At 37.4% G+C, this 15,814-nt stretch overlaps 1 protein-coding gene across 1 annotated transcript in view; it reads right to left on the bottom strand.

The window, feature by feature from the left end:
- ELP4 (elongator acetyltransferase complex subunit 4) overlaps positions 1-15,814 on the bottom strand; it is a 269,016-nt gene that overhangs the window by 224,520 nt on the left and 28,682 nt on the right. The window lies entirely within an intron of this gene.

The raw sequence follows: 15,814 nt of genomic DNA, 5'->3' as shown, positions 1-15,814 counted from the left end.
CTTAGCTCTGGCAACATTAAATAATATCCTTTCCAGCTTAATGTGACAGAATATAGATCTCAGGGTTGTCAAAACAGCTGTAAGTTTAGAGGGGGAATTCTGGAAAAAAGAGAGCCCCAGAAGGACTGAGACTCAAAATATGATTATAACCTACCTATCTTACCACTAAGGTAGGCATGACCGAGACAAAGAAACAAGGGGCAGAAAAGACAGAACAGACCAAAGTTGAAAGACATAACTGAATCATGTTATATTTGCAAGGTTGCTGCTCCTCTGAAGCTTGCATTTCCCAATCTGAGAGCAGCCTGGACTTCAGAAAGCTGAAGTCTTATTCACCTGAGGTGTCCAATGACAGAAGTCAGGGTTGAGACCCACAGAAAGAGAGCCTAATATCTGAGTATAAATTCTGCCCAAATATTTCAGTATCTACTAAACTACATGCTTGCATTGGAGACCCCCATGTGGTTAGAACTTGACTTCAAATGGGCCCAGAAGTTGAACTTAGCAGGAAAAGTCTTCAAAGCAGTGATTATAAATTTGTTAAAAAAAATTAAAAGAACTCCAGAGATCACCTTTCAGCTAAACAACAGATTGGCTCTTAAAATAAAGAATATCACACATGGGTACGTGCTCCTTTAAAAACTCATCTATATGAGACCAAACGGTCAATACTTACTCTAAAACAACAATGAAAAGGTAAGGTGGCAGGAAAGCTAAATTACTGAAAAAGGAATAACCAGAATGGAAGTAATGAGAATGTTGACACATTGCGAAAAATGTAACCAATGTCACTGAACACTTTGTGTAAAAATTGTTAAATGGAAACCTAATTTGCTATGTAAATGTTCACCAAAAACACAATAAAATATTATTTTAAAAAATTAAAAGAAAATGTATTCAAAGTATTAAAGGAAAATATAGTATCAGTAAGTGAACAGAAAGGGGAATACCAACAGAAAAATTGAAACTATAAAAACAAACCAAATGGATTAAAAAGTGTGATACCTAAACTGAAAAATTCAGTAGGTGAGCTCACAAGCATACTGGAGATGGAGGAAGGAAAAAAAAAAAGTGAACCTGAAGACAGAAATTACCCAATCTGAAAAACAGAGAGGAAAAAAAGAAAAATGACCAGAGCAATATAAAGTAGTCCAATAAATGTGTAATGGGAGTCCTAGACATTGAGACAGAGAAAGGAAGGGAAACAATATTTGAAAAAATAATGTCCCTAAATTTCCCACATTTGATGAAAAGCACTCTTACAGATTTAATAAGATCAAGAAACAGCAACTAGGATAAACACAAGGAAAACCAAATCTAGGCACATCCTAATCAAATTATTGAAACCCAAAGAGCAAATCATTGAAGCAGCAAGGGAAAAATGACACACGACATGCATGGGTACAATGATATATAATTAAGAGCTGATTTCTTATTAGAAACAATGAAGGTCAGAGATATGAGAATGACATATTCATAGTGCTGAAAGAAAAACTTCCAACAAAAAGTTATAAATGTGCTGAAGCTATCATTAAAAAATGGAGGCGAAATCTTATTTTCAGATAAACAAAAACCCAAAGAATAAATCAACAGCAGAGCTATTAGCAGGACATGCTAAAAGCTGAGGGAAAATAACAGAACATGGTGATTTGGGTTTACAGGAAGGAATGAAGAACACAACAAATGGGAAACGTGGGAAATTATAAAAGACTGTGAAAGTATATATAAGTACATATACATATAGATACATATGAGCGTGTATGAATTCTGAATTCTTTTTTTCCTTAAAAAATACAACTGTTCAGAGGAAAACTGACAGGAGTAAGGTAAGAAACAAATCTGGATATTTTACCGTATCTTTATTAGTAATTGGTAGTACAACTAGAGAGAAAAACCATTAAGGAAACAAAATCTAAACAATCTCATCAAACACTTTAATCCAACTGGTTACATCATACATTGCAAAACATACACTACCTTCTAGTGCAACTGAAATGTGCACCAAGGCAGATCATAAATTGGAAAAAACAAAAAAATTTCCAAATACATTTCAAAAGATTAAAATCTAACAGAGTATGTTCTATAACCACAATGTTAATTAAATTAGAACTCAATAACAATAAGATACCTAGGAAAACTTCAAATATTTGGAAATTAAAGCACATGTTTCTAAATCACTATTGATCTAAAATAAATGCAAAGGGAAATTAGAAAATATTTTGAACCAAACTGATTATAGAAATACAACATATGAGAAGTTTTGGGAAACAGATAAAGCAAAACTTTGAAGAAATTTTATAGCTTTAAATTCTTCATTACAAAACAAGAAAATTCAGAAATCAACGATCTAAGCTTTCATTTTAAAAATGTAGAAAAACAAGTTCATATAATATGTAAACAAAGTAAATAATGAGGAACAATAAAAAGAAAAATGGATGAGAGAAAGAGAAATCAATGATACTAAAAGCAGGTTTAAAAAAAAATCAATAAAATTGAAAAACCTCTAGCTAGACTGAAAAAGAGGAGCATGGAGAACTTACTATCTGATTTCAAAACTTACTGCAGTAATTAAGTGAATGTAGAATTGGCAAAAAACTTTAGAAATATATTTAGATCAATGGAACAGACAGAGCCCAGAAATAGACCCACATAACCAATTTTTGACAAAGGTGGAGAAATAAATTTTTTAAACAAATGGTCCTGGAATAACTGGACATTGATACACAAAAGTAAAACAAAACCTTGATCTTACCTCATATTACAGATAAATTTTAACTTGAAATGGACCACAGACCTACTAGAGTAGCTAAAGATTTCCTAGATAGGACACAAAAGCACAAATCATTAAAGAAAATATGGAAAAATTGGATTTTGAAAAAAATTGTTTAATTTTGCTCTTTAAAAGACAAACCACAGAGAGAAAATATTTGCATGTACATGTCTCTGACAGAGTACTTGTACCTAGTAAACATATTTTAGAAATTATTGCAACTCAACGTTGTTGCTGTCGGGTGCCATCGAGTCGGTTCCAACTCATAGCGACCCTATGCACAACAGAACGAAATACTGCCTGGTCCTGCACCAGCCTTACAATTGTTGTTATGCTTGAGCCCAATGTTGCAGCCACTGTGTAAATTCACCTTGTTGAGGGTCTTCCTCTCTTCCACTGACCCTGCACTTTATCATCCATGATGTTCTTCCCCAGGGACTGATCCCTTCTGACGACATGTCCAGAGTATGTAAGACACAGTCTTGCCATCGTTGCTTCTAAGGAGCATTCTGATTGTACTTCTTCCAAGACAGATTTATTAGTTCTCTTGGCAGTCCACGGTATATTCAATATTCTTCACCAACACCACAATTCAAAGGTGTCAATTCTTCTTAGGTCTCCCTTATTCATTGTCCAGCTTTCACATGCATATGATGCGATTGAAAATACCATGGCTTCAGTCAGGCACACCTTAGTCTTCAAGGTGACATCTTTGCTTTTTAACACTTTAAAGAGGTCCATTGCAGCAGATTTGCCTAATATGATGTGTCTTTTGATTTCTTGACTGCTGCTTCCGTGGGTGTTGATTGTGGATCCAAATAACATGAAATCCTTGACAACTTCAATCTTTTCTGTTTATCATGATGTGGCTCATTGATCTGGTTGTGAAGATTTGTGTTTTATGTTGAGTCGTCATCCATACTGACTGCTGTGCTCTCTGATCTTCACTAGTAAGTGCTTCAAGTCTTCTTCACTTTCAGCAGGCAAAGTTTTGTCATCTGCATGACGCAGGTTGTTAATTAGCTTCCCTCCAATCCTCATGTCCCGTTCTTCTTCATATAGTCCAGCTTCTCAGATTCCTTGCTCAGCATACAGACTGAATAGGTATGTTGAAAGGATACAACCCTGACGCACACCTTTCCTGACTTCAAGCCACTCAGTATCCCTGTGTTCTGTCCAAACAACTGCCTCTTGATCAATGTAAACATTCCTCATGAGCACAATTAAGTGTCTGGAATTCCTATTCTTCGTAATTTTATCCAGAATTTGTTATGATCCACACAGTCAGATGCCTTTGCATAGTCAATAAAACACAGGTGAAATCTTTCTGGTATTCTCTGCTTTCAGCCAGAATCCATCTGACACCAGCAATGATATCCCTGGTTCCATGTCCTCTTCTGAATCTGGCCTGAATTTCTGGAAGTTCCCTGTTGATACATTGCTGCAGCCGCTTTTGAATGAGCTTCAGCAAAATTTTGCTTGCATGTGGTATTAATGATATCGTTTGATAATTTCCGTGTTCGGTGGGATCGCCTTTCTTGGGAATAGACATAAATGTGGATCTCTTCCAGTCAGTTGGCCAGGAAGCTGTCTTCCATATTTCTTGGCATAGACAAGTGAATATTTCCAGCACTGCATCCGTTTGTTGAGACATCTCAATTGATATTCCGTCAATTCCTGGAGCCTTGTTTTTCGCCAATGCCTTCAGAGGAGCTTGGACTTCTTCCTTCAGTACCACTGGTTCCTGATCATATGCTACCTCTTGAAATGGCTGAACGTCCACCAATTCTTTTTGGTATAATGACTCTGTGTATTCCTTCCATCTTCTTTTGATGCTTCCTGCATTGTTTAATATTTTTTCCATAGAATCCTCAACTATTCCAACTCGAGGCTTGAATTTTTTCTTGAGTTCTTTCAGCTTAAGAAATGCCAAGCATGTTCTTCCCTCTTGGTTTTCTATCTCCAGCTCTTTGCATGTGTCATTATAATACTTTACTTTGTCTTCTCGAGCTCCCTTTGAAATCTTCTGTTCAGTTCTTTTACTTCAGCAATTCTTCCTTTTGCTTTAGCAGCTTGACATTCAAGAGCAAGTTTCAGAGTCTCCTCTGACATCTATCTTGGTCTTTTCTTTCTTTCCTGTGTTTTCAATGACCTCTTGCTTTCTTCATGTATGATGTTCTTTATGTCATTCCACAACTCATCTGGTCTTTGGTCATTAGTGTCCAACATGTCAAATCTGTTCTTGAGATGGTTTCTACATTCAGGTGGGATATACTCAAAGTCATATATTTTGGCTCTCGTGGACTTGCTCTGATTTTCTTCACTTTCAGCTTGAACTTGCATATGAGCAGTCGATGGTCTGTTCCACAGTCGGCCCCTGGTCTTGTCCTGACTGATGATGTTGAGATTTTCCATCATCTCTTTCCACAGATGTAGTCGATTTGATTCCTTTGTGTTCCACCTGGCGAGGTCCATGTGTATTGTCACCGTTTATTTGGTGAAAAAAGGTTACTTCCAATGAAGAAGTTGTTGGTCTTGCAAAATTCTACCATTCGACCTCCAGCATTTTTTCTATCACCTAGGCCATATTTTCCAACTACCGATCCTTCTTCGTTTCTAGCTTTCGCATTCCAATCACCAGTGATTATCACTGCATCGTGATTGCACATTCAATCAATTTCAGACTGCAGAAGCTGATAAAAATCTTCAATTTCTTCATCTTTGGACTAGTGGTTAGTGCATAAATTTGAATAATAGTTGTATTAACTGATCTTCCTTGTAGTCGTATGGATATTATCCTATCACTGACAGCACTGTACTTCAGGATAGATCTTAAAATGTTCCTTTTGACAATGAATGCAACAGCATTAGTCTTAAAGTCGTCATTCCTGGTATGGTAGACTATGACTGTCTGATTCAAAATGGCCCATACCAGTCCATTTCAGCTCACTAATGCCTAGGATATCAGTGTTTATGCGTTCCCTTTCATTTTTGACGATTTCCAAATATCCTAGATTCATACTTTGGACATTCCTCAATAAGAAGACCAAATGCCCAATATAAATATGGGCAAGAGATTTGAACACATTTTCTACAAAACAAGATATACAAGATGGCCAACAAACATGAAAAGATGTTTAACAGTATTAGTCATCAAAAAAGGCAAATTAAAACACCTTGAGAAAACACTACATTTCTACTGGAATGGCTAAAATGAAAACACAGTACCAAGTGGTGGCATGGGTGTGGAGCAAATGAAATACTCTGACACTGCTGGTGGTAATGCACAATGGTATAGCTACTTTGGAAAACAGTTTGGTAGTATTTGATAATGTAAAAAATACATTTATTGTAACCCATGGCCGTTAAATTGATTCTGACCAATAGAGGTCCTATAGGACAGAATACAACTGCCTCATAGGGTTTCCAAAGAACACTTGGTGGATTCAAATTGCCAGCCATTTGGTTAGCAGAGTGAGCTCTTAACCACTGTGGCACCAGGGCTCCATACTTATTTCAGGACCCAGCTATTCCACTATAATTACCCATGAGGTGAAAACACATGTCCTCACATAGATTTTTACAGTATGTCTGAATGTCCACAAACTGCTAAATGGATAAACAAATTGGAGTATATTTGTAAGTGGAATACTACTCAACAATAAAAAGAAATGAACTATTGATCTATAAGAACTGCAAGAACATGGATGAATCTCAAAGACATTATGCTAAGTGAAAAAAGCCAGATATAAGAAAAGTCCATATTGTATGAATACCTCTTATGAAATTCTAGAGAAACAAAACCAATCCCTGGTGATAGGAAAATAATATTAGGCATTTGGAGCCAGGAAACTTTAGTCATTAGAAACTTTTTTGGTGTAATTAAAATGCTTTATATCTTGATTGTAGTGGTGATTACATGAGTATATACATTTGTAAAAAAAAAAAAAAAAACTCAACAAAAATTTAAAACTAAGTCATCTTTGGACTTAGTGGTTAGTGCATAAATTTGAATAATAGTTGTATTAACTGATCTTCCTTGTAGTCATATGGATATTATCCTATCACTGACACATGTAAATTATAATTCAGTGAAGTACAGGATTAGCTAAAATGAAGAAAACCCTCAGTGAGATGGATTGACACAGTAGCCACAACAATGGAATGAAATGTAATAATGATCATGAATATGGCATAGGACTGTGTGACATTTAGTTCTGTTATACCTAGGGTTCTCATGATTTGGAGCTGACTCAACAACAACTAACCACAACAGAGTTGGTTTATTAAAACAATTTCCTAAAGTGCAACTAAATACCAGGTAGGAACTTGTTTATGGAGTTATAAGCAGTTAACATGCTCAGCTAACTGAAAGGTTAGAGGTTCAAGTCCACCCAGAAGTGCCTCAGAAGAAAGGCCTGGTGATCTACATCCACAAAACCAGCCACTGAAAACCCTGTGTAGCACAGTTCTACCCTGATATACATGGGATTCCCATGAGTCTGAATTGAGCAGACAGCAACTGGTTTGGTTTAACTTGTTTATAAAACTTCTAAACATATGATACTAGAACAAATCCATGATCAAAAGTATAGACAATTTACTCGCAGTTTAATTGTATATATTAAAAAACACAGCTAGTTCTTAATACTACCTATTACAAGTTAAAGTTGTATCTACAAATCTAAAAGTTACAAATAAGCTTTATATGGATTTAAGAGCATTTCATGAAAGCCTTCATATGTAAAGAAAAGGAAAACGTTTTCAGCTCCTCTGCACTGCTCACAGCTGACAGGTGGAAGTCAGTGGAAGCAAATGTGGGCAGATGACCAGCACTGTCTATTGGTTAATACAGCTACACACTGGAACAAGTGTTTACGGAACCATTCAACTTTAGAACAAAACAGAAGTCATGTTTAAAAGAGGTAACACTGATTTTACTATAAAAAAAAACCAACTATAAATAGTTACTATTAAATCAGTTTACAGAAACAATCATCTAAACATAAAAAAAAAAAAAAACCCACAAGTTGCTGTTGAGTCAATTTCTAGTCATGAGGACCACATGTGTGTCAGAGTAGAACTGTGCCCCAAAGGGTTTTCCATGGCTGATTTTTCAGAAGTAGATCATCAAGCCTTTCTTCTAAGGCACCTCTGTGTGGACTTGAACCTCCAGCCTTTCAGTTAGCAGGCAAGCATGTTAATGGTCTGTACTACCCAGGGGCTCCCATCTAAACACAGCTCATTATAAATCAATGATGTAAAAAACAAACCCGACACTAAAAGTTTTAATTTTAAGGTTCATGTTTTTATAACAAAAAAAGAGAGAAATTAAAAATATTCAACCACTATTCCACCACCCTAACAGAATTATTACTAAAATCTTACATTTCTTTTCAGTATTTTTTTCTGTGTATGTTTTCTTTGCAACATGGTTACAATTATTATTGAATTTTGTATCCTGCTTATTTTCATATTTCATAGTCTTGTACCTATCATGTTTAAGGGTACATAATAATTCAGTAAATTTATCAACCATAATTTACTTAGCCATCCCCTGGCCATGAACATGAACTTTCATGCTGCTTTCAGGCTTTTGTTACTACTATACACAGATGTATAAATGTGCCTCAAATTTAACACGTTCAAGATAGAGTTTGGTAACCTGTTATTTTCTTCTACCAAATGTGGTTCTCTTTCAGTTCTCCAGGATTTAAGTTTCCAGAAAACCAGGATTTATCCTTGATACCCTCCTCTCTCTCTCATCAATCCACCTTCCCCATCCTTAAAATTGTTAAATTTATTTTCAACATATTTCTGGAATTAGATCACTTCCCTTCATGCCAATGTCTACCCTAGTCTATGCTACCAACAACTTCTACCTAGACAACTACAATTGCCTCAACTTCTTTCTTTGTATCCACTCTAATCTTCCTTCAGTTTTGTAGGGAACTTTTCAAAATACAAACCCACTCACATCACTTCCCTACTTAAAACCTTTCAGTGGCTCCTCATTACTACTGGAAGAAAGAATTAAACCCTTTAATCTGGTCTATAACACTGCATCGTTGTGGCCAAAGAGGACAGTTTAATGTGCATAAATAAAAGTATCAGTGTTATCAGTGATATAATAGGATCATTTTTCCCCCTCTAAAATGTACGTGATTGTTGCTTAACAGCTTTTCAGTAAATAAAGAAATCTAAACTATTTAGTTAGAAAAAAAAATGTAATTTGTAAAGCTAAGAACGCATATTACCATAGTTAGTAAGGGAAGGAATAATTTCACACCAATGCTACATAAAGCAGAAATATTCACCTGTAGATACTGAAAGGCTGGGTGATTTATGATTAATAAAGACGATAAACAATGAAACTAGACCGCAGAGCTCCTTTACTTCTACCTGTCTCTTAAATGACAGTGTTCTTCTGGGTTCTGCCTCCCCTCTCCTTACGCGACATACATATCCCTAGTGATCTTATCTATTCTCGCAGCTTCATTGATCATCTCTATTGTACAGATGTGCAATTCTTTATCTCTAGCTGAACTTTCTCTCTGCTGAGCTCCAGATCCTATGTACAATTATCCACTAGAAATTGACATCATTGCTAGTATTTGAAGCCTTATTATGAACCAGTTACTATTCTTAGCACTTTACATACATATTTTATTTCATTTTTGCTTGTAAGGAATATGCCAATAGAATTTCACAATTAACACGTTCAAAATGCTGTCAACCCTCCTATGTTAACACCGATCTAACTGGGCAAGTTTTTTAACCATTTGCTTTGGATGTCAGTTTCCTCAACTAAAATATGGGAATAATAAAACTATACCCACCTCATAGGGTTGTGGCAAAGATTAAGTGAGATAATAAATGTAAGTACCAGGTTAGTGCTCTGCACACAGTTAAGTGATCAATAAACGTTAACTAATATTATTTTCATTCTTAACTCCTCCCTTTCCTTTACATCTCCCAAACTAATCACCAAGTCCTCTTTGGCTTCAACCTCTTAAAACCTTTAGAATCAATCAACTTCTATCTTTACTGCCAATAGCTTAATTCAATTCACCCTCACCTCTCACCACCAGCGTCCCAACTGGTCTTCCTATTTCCATGCTTGCTCCCTCCAATCTACTCTCAATGCCACTCAAGGGTATTTATTCTAAAAAGGAAATCTAATGTTGTCACTCCCCAGTTTTAACATCTTTAATAGCTCTTCATATCACTCAAGAGGAAAGCACTCAAAAGCAAGGCACATAAGCCTCTCCAGACCTTGTGTTGCCTTCTTTCTCAACACTTTCCATCTATGTATATTTCGGCTGTACCAAACTACTTCCTGGCACTACGTACTGCTTCTTGCCTCAGGACCTTTGCAAAAATCACTCCACCTCTTTGACTAGCTAATTCCCTCAAATCCTTCTAAACCCAGATTAGCTAAAATCATCATGAGAAGCGTTCCTCAAAGCTGGCTGAGATGATTAGTGTGCCACCTGTTTGCTCCTGTAGTAGCATTTATAACACATTATTGAAAATTTCCCACCAAGATAAGAGATGCTTAGGGCAGAGTATACACCTTATTGTTATATCCGTAGTGCTGAAAATACAGTGTACACATAACAAATATTTACAGAATTAATGAAGGGAAAAACAACAAACAAAAATCTGTCTTGTCTTGCACATCAGCCAGATCTACTATGATTTGGCTGGAAACACACACTCTCACACATACACACACACTAACTCACACAAATATTCTGTAATAGTGTAAGCCTGTTGCCATTGAGTTGATTCTGACTCATAGCAACCCTGCAGGACATAGCTGGGACTGCCCCATAGTGGCAGAAGCAGGCTGCCACATTTTTCTCCCTCAGAACAGCTGCTAGGTGGGTTTTAACTGCTTTGAAATGTCAATCTTTCTATTAGCAGCTGAGTGCTTAACCACTGTGCCACCAGGGCTCTAGTCCTATGGGGCCCTGGTGGTACAGTGGTTAAGACCTTGGCTGCTAATGAAAAGGTTGGCAGTTCGAACCCACCAGCTGCTCCTCGGAAACTCTATGGGACAGTTCTACTCTGTCTTATAGGGTTGCTATGAGTCAGAATTGACTTGACGGCAACAGATTTTTTTTTTTTTAATTGTGCTTTAAGTGAAAGTTTACAAATCAAGTCAGTCTCTCATACAAAAATTTGTGAACACCTTGCTATGTATTCTCCCCCTAATGAGATGGCACACTCCTTCTCTCCAACCTATACTCCCGGTGTCCATTCAGCCAGCTTCTGTCCCCCTATACCTTCTCATCTCCCCTCTAGCTCAAGATGTCCACTTGAGCCAAGAAGCTCACTCCTCACCTTTATCATTTTCTATTCCATAGTCCAGTCCAATCCCTGTCTGAAGAGTCAGCTTTAGGAATGGTTTCAGTCCTAGACCAACAGAAGGTCTAGGGACCATGACCTCTGGGGTCCTTCTAGTCTCAGGCAGACCACTAAGTCCCGTCTTTTTACAAGAATTTGAGGTCTGCATCCTACTGCTCTCCTGCTCCATCAGGGATTCTCTGTTGTGTTCCCTATCAGGGTAGGCATCGGTTGTAGCCGGGCACCATCTGGTTTTTCTGGTCTCAGGCTGATGTAGTCTCTGGTTTATGTGGCCCTTTCTGTCTCTTGGGCTCATAATTACCTTGTGTCTTTGGTGTTCTTCATTCTCCGTTGCTCCAGGTGGGTTGAAACAAATTGATGCATCTTAGATGGGCACTTGCTAGCATTTAAGACCCTAGATGCCACTCACCAAAGTGGGATGTGGAAAGTTTTCTTAATAGATTTTATTATGCTGATTGACCTAGATGTCCCCTGAAATCATGGTCCCCAGACCCTGACCCCTACTATTCTGGTCTTTGAAGTGTTCAGTTTATTTAGGAAACTCGGATTTTTTTTAATACTAGTCCTATTTTCTCAAAGAGTCGTATATGGTAGAAAACCTAGTAAGAGGAAGATATCTCCTTAGGGATTAGCAAAATAAAACATAAGCTCTTAAAGTTGAAAATTACCAATTTTGTAGAAAAAATTTTGAGGTCATACAATAAGCATTTAATTAGTGTATTTAGTGGCTCCCAATAACACAGAATAGGCAATAATAATAACAATAATGTGAGAGAAGTGCCAAAAACCAAACATAGTTTTGGGCTGAATTAACAGTCTAATTCCTAGGCTGAGAGAAATGACTGTCCTGTTTGTTACAGTAGTTGACCACACTAACAGTAATACATTTAGTTCGATAACTTATACAAACTAGAGTATCTTCAGAGGTGAGACACCAGGATGGTGAAAGCGTGTGGCATCAGAGAGGGAATATTTAGCCTGAAAAATGTTAAGTAGTGCTATTATTCTGTCATAATATGGTAGTAAATTTATGACTAAAGTCTTGAAAGTACAGTAACAAACATAACCTTATAGTTAGATTAGTAAGTAGTTTCCATACTTAGATTAATGAGTAGTTTCCATCACTTAAACTTTTTACTTTATGCCTACATTGCATTCTTCATTACATCTCTTTATTGCTTAAAATAGTCCATGACTATTTCTTACCATTAGAAGTAAATTGTCTTTAGTCAGGCTTCCAAATCATTCATGCACTCATATATTGAATTATTCATTAAACCCTTATATAGTTCCCGACTCAAAGAGCTTACAGTCTACTGAATAAGACAGAGAAGTAATCAGTAATTCAAAACAAGTGTAGTAAGCGCGATGGTAAGGCAAATACATAATATTACAGACACATACAGGAGGAATGCTGAGTGGAGTTTGAGAAGGAAGTAGCAGTCAAAAAAAATTTTCTAGAACAGAAATCTCAGTGGAGATCCAAAGCATGATTGTTGTTGTGTGGCACTGAGTCAATCCGGACTAATAGTAACCCTATATGACAGAGTAGAACTGCCCATGGCATTCCCCAAGATTTAATCTTAACAGGAGCAGATCGCCAGGTCTTTTCTCCCAAAGAGCAGCTGGTGGGCTTGAACTGCTGACCATTCAGTCAGCAGCCAAGCACTCAACCATCATGCCACCATGGCTCCTTAAAGGATGATTCCGAAAACCAAACCCATTGCCGTCAAGTTGATTCCAACTCATAGCAATCCTACAGGACAGAGTAGAAGCCCTGGTGGTGCAGTGGTTGAGAGCTGGATGCTAACGAAAAGGCTGGCAGTCTGAATCTACCAGCAGCTCCTTAGAAACTCTATGGGGCAGTTCTACTCTGTCCTATAGGGTCGCTATGAGTCAGAACTGACTCGACAGCAACAGGTAAGACAGAGTAGAACTGTCCCACAGGGTTTCCAAGGCTGTAAATCCTTACAGAAGCAGACCGCCACATCTTTCTCCAGTGGAACAGCTGGTGGGTTTGGACCACTGAACTTTTGGATAGCAGCTGAGCGCTTTAACCACTGAGCCAGGAGGGATCCTTAAAGGATGATTAGGAGTTAGTAAAAGAGAGGATAAAAAGAGGCAATAATAAAGAACAAAAACAAAATCTTGGTAAGGAAAGAAAGGATGGTATTTTGATGGAATTGAAAGTTTAGGGTGATAAACACAAGACATAAGGAAGGATGGTGAGAGGATGAAAAGAGAAAAGGCTAAAGTGAATGAGCAGTGGCAGATCACGCAGAGCCTTTGTGTCCAAGTTAAGGAGTTTGAACCTCATGTTAAGATCAACAAGGAGCACTGAAAGGTCTTAAACAAGGGCATATTATGATCAGGTTTTCATTTTAGAAAGTTTATTCTGGCTGCAGAATGAAACAAAGGGGGTACTTAAGCCATTATAATAATTTCAGTGAGCGTTATTGACTATCATCTCATTTAGGGTTGTAGTAGTAGGGATGTAAAGAAGTAGAAAGAATTGAAAATATTTAAAAAGTAAAAACTATCAGGATTTAGTAATTACTGGATGTATATAGGAAACCATGGTGGGGTACTGGTTAAGAGCTATGGCTGCTAACCAAAAGATTGACAGTTCAAATTCATGAGGTGCTCCTTGGAAACCCTATGAGGCAGTTTTACTCTATCCTATGGGGTCACTATGAGTCAGAATCAACTCAATGAAATGGGTTTGGGTTTGGGTTTGGTTTTGGGATGCATATCGTGTGAAAGACAAAAACATCATTCAGGTCTCTGGCATGTGCTTTTTGGTAGACTTAACAATCCAAGGATGATAGGAAGAAGAGTAAATTTAGAGAAATGGGGTTGGAACCTGGAGGTAAGGGAATAGTGTAAATTCAGGTCTGGCCATATTGAGTTTTAGGTGCCTGCAGATATTCAAGACGAGATGTTGAATAAGGGACTGAATATGCCCTCTACATTTCCTATGTAGCCTACGTATGTAGCAATGCCAAGGGATTAGTGATAATAGAAGATGAGTTTTCTCCCTGGTCATTCTAGCTATGGCAGAAATTGAGACCTCCCGAGGAGAAGAAGGAACAGGATGCCAGTATTTTAAGTAAATGCAAAGGAGTCTAAAAAAACAAGAGCAGAGGAGTAAAAGAAAAATCATAACAGAATGTCATAATAGACCTCAAAGAAAGGATATACTTTAGGAAAGAGTGATTAACAACATCATTTGCTGCTGAGATCAAGAAGGAAGAAGATTGAGAAGTATCCCCTAGGTTTAGCAATGAGGAGATCATTAACCTGTCCGGCTAAGGTTGTTTCTATGAAATGGTAGTGTCTGAAGTGGATTGAGGAATGACAGAAATATTACAAAATATATGTGAAAAAGTATAAGAAGAGAAAAAGCTATAGTTGTAGAAAGAGGTGGAGTTGAAAGGCAGGAATTTTTTTCCTTGTTTTTAAATAAGGCTTGAAAAAAATATTTGAGCATGTTTAAGTGCACACAGGAAGGAATTAAAAAAAAAGAAAGAGATTAATGATAAGGAGAAAAGGGAAAAATGATATTGCCAGCTCACTGAAAAGGTTGAGGAAGAAGATCTAAAATATGGGTAAAAGGATGAGTCTTAAATGAAACGGTACAGTATACCTTCCCATTTGTGAATAGAGGTTAAGTTTTGAGGTTTGATGGTGAGAAGTTCAGTGAGTTCTCACCCCATGAGAGAATGTTCCTGTGTAAAACACTGTAAACCATCCCAAGGAATTAAGGTGAAATCAGTAGTACTGGAGGTTTGAGGACATGAAAGTTTTAAAAAGTGACTGAGGTCACTGAGAATAAAAAAGAGATGACTAGAGTACCGGCATGGATTGAACTGTGTCACCCAAAAATATGTGTATCAATTTGTCTATACCATGATTCTCAGTATTGTGTGATAACATTAAAGAGGATTGCAGTAGGATATAACACCCTCACTCAGGTCACATCTCTGATCCAAAGTAAAGGAAGTTTCCCTGGGGTGTGGCCTGTACCACCTTTTATCTTACAAGAGATAAAAGGAAAGGGAAGCCAGCAGAGAGAGGGGACATTTTACCACCAGGAAAGCAATACCAGAAGCAGAGCACGTCCTTTGGACCTGGGGTTCCTGCACAGAGAAGCTCCTACTCTACTAAGCATGATGTCCTTCTCCAGGGACTGATCTCTCCTGACAACATGTCCAAAGTATGTAAGATGCAGCCTCGCCATCATTGCTTCTAAGGAGCATTATGGTTGTACTTCTTCCGAGACAGATTTGTTCATTCTTTTGGCAGTCCATGGTATATTCAATATTCCTCACGAATACCACAATTCAAAGGTCTCAATTCTTCTTAGGGCTTCCTTATTCATTGTCCAGCTTTCACATGCATATGATGTGAATGAAAATACCACGGCTTCGGTCAGGCGCACCTTAGTCTTCAAGGTGACACCTTTGCTTCTCAACGCTTTAAAGAGGTCCTTTACGGCAGATTTGCCCAATATGATGCATCTTTTGATTTCTTGACTGCTAATTCCATGGGTGTTGACTGTGGAACCAAGTAAAATGAAATCCTTGACAATTTCAATCTTATCTCCGTTTATGATGAAGTTGCTCATTGGTCCAGTTGTGAGGATTTTTGTTTTATGTTGAGGTGCAATCC

Source organism: Elephas maximus, chromosome 7 (genome assembly GCF_024166365.1).
Source record: "Elephas maximus indicus isolate mEleMax1 chromosome 7, mEleMax1 primary haplotype, whole genome shotgun sequence".
In the NCBI taxonomy this organism is placed as follows: Eukaryota; Metazoa; Chordata; class Mammalia; order Proboscidea; family Elephantidae; genus Elephas; species Elephas maximus.
Note: the sequence above shows the minus strand (reverse complement) of the source record. Positions and strands in the feature narration are given on the sequence as shown.